Consider the following 5,145-nt stretch of genomic DNA (forward strand, 5'->3'; position numbering starts at 1 on the left):
TCTAAGTATTCCCATGGCCTCCTCCTCAGTTTGCCCCTGCACCAAATCGTTGCTGAGGATGTTAGAACTAACCCCAAACCTCAGTTATCAAGTCAGTCTCTACCTTGTGTATCACTACAGAAAATAATCAGCTCACAACCCTCCCAAGGTCACCACAGCTTAAGCAGAGGGACACACACACATATACACTCCTCAAGCTGAATTTTCCCTTCAACAGTGAAACCTTCACAACTGGCTTCTGAAGAGGAGGGCTGGCCCATCAGGGAATAGCAGTCTTTGACCTCACTCTTTCACTGGAGCCTACATAATACAGAATGCACAGATGTATTAGCAGCCAAAGTAAACACTTTTCCAGCAGGAGATAAACTTAATTCTGAGATCAGAAACCTAATCTTGTCACACTTACAAGGTTTATCATACCTCACAAGAACTTCTGAGTTTCTTTCCAAGGCTGATGACCCCATTGCTTTTGCCAGCATCCTTCAAAGGCATTGCTGAACTTGTAGATAGGGGCAGAGAATAAGGGTCTGTGGAAAGCTCAAAATGTGGAATGGAGTCATAGTGAGAGTTTAAAAAAAAAAAAAAGCCATGACTCATATGGAACTCATGACTTACTCTCATGAGGAGTGTGACATTCCTTCAAATAACACCCTATACCATCTGTGAAAAAGCACTCTAAGAGTCTCAGTCAAAAGCTCATTATAGGTCAGGCACAGAGGCTCATGCCTGTAATCCCAGCACTTTGGGAGGCAGAGGTGGGTGGATCACCTGAGGTCAGGAGTTCGAGACCAAGCTGGCTAACATGGCAAAACCCCATTTCTACTAAAAATACAAAAAAAAAAATAGCCTGGCATGGTGGTGGGTGCCTGTAATCCCAGCTACCTGGGAGGCTGAGGCAGGAGAACTGCTTGAACCCGGGAGGCGGAGGTTGCAGTGAGCTGAAATTGTGCCACTGCACTCCAGCCTGGGCAACAGAGCAAGCCTCTGTCTCAAAAAAAAAGCTTGCTATAAAGTGTAAATAGCTTAGTTTTAAAAAAATATTCTAGACTTTCTCTGTGGAAGTGGAAGGAATGGATGCTTCCATCTCTACCCTTGGCAGTTTTTTGACAGTGCTACTATTTGAGCATTAGTGTGGGAATGGAGGAAATGAGGGAGGAGGTGACCCAGGGTACATACTCTAGTCTGAGAGATCTAATGGAACTTGGTGCCCAGAAAAAGCACTTCAGAATTGCTTAGAATTGACAATTTTCAGTCTTGTCATATGATTTTCCATGAAGTTTTACAGAAGAGAAAAGGAGACCCAGAGAAGTAGTGAGACTGGAGGACGGGAGAGTTCCCTGACTCCCTCGAGATACTTGCAAGGGTATAGGTAGCGGGGACTCATTTTGCTCAAATTGAACTCAAACCCCTAGAGGGAGGGGGAGCATGCAGGTGAGTGGGTGCAGGAGCCAGGTCAAGTGCTGGCAGGAACAAATCCTGTACCAACTTGTGACAGTGTCTAGCAATTGCCCGTGACCTCTGGAGCCCCAGAAGATGTGTGTTATAAATAATGCTCTTTTAGCAGTTGTCGTCTGTGGACAAATGACTTTCCTAAAGCCTGGCCTTCTTCCTGCACTATCCCCCTTTCAGCTCCCCTTCTGCTGAGGGCCACTTCCACCACTTAATAAAGTCTTCACATTCACTATCCTTCGAGTCCGTGTGACCTGATTCTTCCCGGACACTTGACAAGAACCCAGTTACCAAGAGGGTATGTATGACTGAAATTCAAATCCAAGCCTCCTGACCTCAAATCCAGTGCTCTTAGCACCTCAGCAGAGGTGGTACAAAACAGACCTTGATGCCTGTTCCCCAAAGGCTACTGCATAGATGGTGGGTAATATGAGCCCAGAGTTCTGTCTAGAATTCTACCTGCTCCTTCTAACTGCCTGCTCCTGGCACATCTGAAGCGTGGTGAAACTCAATCAAGAACCACTGCAGTGGTCAAAATGAAAATTAACCCTAAACTTGTATATGCTGTCTTAGAGAGTTTATTAGACTGAATATGGAATTACATTTTTAAAGCATTATAATAACTTGTATAGCAGATTTTACACAGTAGTTACGGCAACACCCATCTTGGGATGTATGTGGGAATCTCAAACTCTTAAGAACTGCTTAAGCTGCTGGGTATGGGCAGAAAGGTATAAGCATCAGGGATCAGAGGCTTATTGGGCAATATTAAAATAAATGCTTGTCTGCCTCTATGTAATGCCAGTGTCTATGGTGGAATTTCTGAAGTGAGTTACTTTGAAGAAAAAATTATTTTTTCTTGATCCCTCAGTCTCTAGCAATGCTATCTATTTCTTGGTACCATTCTGAGAAACCAAGGACTTCTTCCCATAATGCCCTGTATATTGCTGGGATGAAATCAAGAGTGAAGGAAAACAACATACCTGTGAGAAGCTCTTGGTACATGTGATGATTACTACTAAGTGTCAACTTGATTGGATTGAAGGAGGCAAAGTATCGATCCTGGGTGTGTCTGTGAGGGTGCTGCCAAAGCATATTAACATTTGAATCAGTGGGCTGTGGAAGGCAGACCCACCCTTAATCTGGTGGACACAATCTAATCAGCTGCCAGCGAATACAAAGCAGGCAGAGAAATGTGAAAAGGCGAGACTGGTCTAGTGTCCCAGCCTACATCTTTCTCCTGTGTTTGACGCTTCCTGCCCTCAAACATCGGACTCCAGGTTCTTCGGTTTTGAGACTAAGACTGGCTCTCCTTCCTCCTCAAGCTTCCAGACAGCCTATTGTGAGAGCTTGTGATCATGTAAGTTAATAAACTCATATATATATATATGATATATATATCATATATATATATCCTATTAGTTCTGTCCCTCTAGGGAACCCTGACTAATACAGTACACTTGGTACACGTTCCTGTTGTTCCTCCTTCTGGGGCAAGATTTTTTCTAAAATAAAGACCTTCTCTTGGGAATCTTTAAAACCTTATGATGGTTGCTCTCACATATCAATCAGCAATCAAGATGATTGTTCACATATCTCTTCAGACACCTCTTAGGACATGTGGCCAAAAGCAAGAGGCATTCTCTTCCTTTTCAGAATTCATCTTTTTCTCCGGGCTCTAGGGAGCGTCTTCACAAGTGTCAAAATCCTGCTTGTCATGTGTTACAAAAGCAAACAGGTTTCTAATGAGATTTTACCTTCTGCCCATTACAGATTGCTCCACATTTCTTGCTCCCTGGAAGCTCTTGGGGTTGCTCAGCTGGTTCAGGCCCTGTTTTGGGAGCAGTTCCAGCAAATGTGACTCGAATTGCACAGTTGACTGGTAGAGAGGCCTGTCTTCCTCTCTTTCCTTCCTGAAACCAGTGTACTGCTTTTACCTCTAGGTTCCAACTGTGTTCAAGTCTTGTGACCAGGCTGTCTCACCCTACTTCCTTCCCCTCTGACCCTTTAATTCTACCACAAACTTGGCTGCCTATCTGAAGAGATTTTCCATTTTGTCCTGCATTTAGTTTGGTTTAGGGTACAAAATTTGTTTTTCCCCTAAAATGATCCCCAAGAGAAGCTTGCGAGGAGACTGAATCCTTAAACTGCCATGCAATCAACAACTGATTTGAGACAACTACTAGGCAGAGGGAAGAAGAAACACACAAAAACCCAGTTTCGAGGCCAGCCCTTGGCAGAACTGAGAAATTTCTAGCCAGGTCTTGGTAGTTTAACCTTCACATATCTCTAGTGTATCAGGGACCAAAATTGCCTTCTACCAGGCATGTCACACTCCAGAAACTTGGGGATGCACCTCCCTTTGATAGCCCAGTGCTCCTCACATTTTTTTGTTTTTTTTTAGACAGAGTCTCACTCTGTCTCCCAGGCTGGAGTGCAGTGGCACAATCTTGGCTCACTGCAACCCCTGCCTCCCGGGTTAAGTGATTCTCCTGCCTCAGCCTCCCAAGTAGCTGGCATTACAGGTACTGACCACCACACCCAGCTATTATTTATTTATTTTTTTAAGTAGAGACAGAGTTTCACCATGTTGACCAGGCTGGTCTTGAACTCCTGACCTCAGGTGATCTGTTCGTCTCGGCCTCCCAAAGTGCTGAGATTACAGGAGTGAGCCACTGCACCTGGCCTGGTTTTTTGTTTGTTTGCTTTGTTTTGTTTTTGTTTTTGCTTTTGAAAGTTTTGCTCTTTTTACCCAGGCTGGAGTGCAACGGCGCCATCTCGGCTCACTGCAACCTCTGCCTCCCGGGTTCAAGTGATTCTCCTGCCTCAGCCTCCCAGGTATCTGGGATTACAGGCACTCACCACCTTGCCCAGCTAATTTTTGTATTTTTTGTAGAGATGGGGTTTCACCATGTAGGCCAGGCTGGTCTCGAACACCTGACCTCAGGTGATCCACCCGTCTCAGCCTCCCAAAGTGCTGGGATAACAGGTGTGAACCACTGTGCCCGGCCTACTTTTAAGCACTAGAACCACAAGGTTTTAGTAAAGATGTAGTTCAAAGAAAGAGATAAAGATGGAATCATACATTCTGCAATAACTTCATAATGGAGAGGAGGTGAGCTACCCCCAGACAAAGTCTTTTTTTTGTGGATGAGGAGACATTCTCTACCAGGATCCATGAGATTTGTGGCAGTGTCCTCATTAGGGGTGGGAGGGGGACTCTCTTTTAGCTTTTTAACACTCTTGCTAATACTATGTATCCTCTCTTGTTTTCTAATAATTATAATAGCTAATAGTGAAAATTATAGCACATATATCATGTACCAGACATTGTAATAAGTGCTTTATATGCATTTACCCAGGTAACAAGCAACTCTATGTGGTAAATATTATCATTGTCTCAGTTTTTAGATGAAGAAATTGAGGCATGGAATGATTAAGCGGCTCAAGGCCACCCAGCCAGTGAGGAGCAGAGCTGTTACGGCAAGCCCCATTCGTCCAAGCTCCACTGTGGCTTCTGTTGATCCAATGTACTGTCTGCTGGTGGGTTAGGCTACTGCCTTCTTCTCTTTGGGAACCTGGATCTCTCTTGCTCATGGCACTGCCAGCTTTTCTGAACACTCTGGATATGCTTTGAGGCCTAGGCCTTAAAAAAAAATTACTTGTTTTGGATGAGACCATTTAGAAAACCACAAA

Source organism: Rhinopithecus bieti, unplaced genomic scaffold, assembly GCF_001698545.2.
Source record: "Rhinopithecus bieti isolate Rb0 unplaced genomic scaffold, ASM169854v2 scaffold_74485, whole genome shotgun sequence".
Classification (NCBI taxonomy): Eukaryota; Metazoa; Chordata; class Mammalia; order Primates; family Cercopithecidae; genus Rhinopithecus; species Rhinopithecus bieti.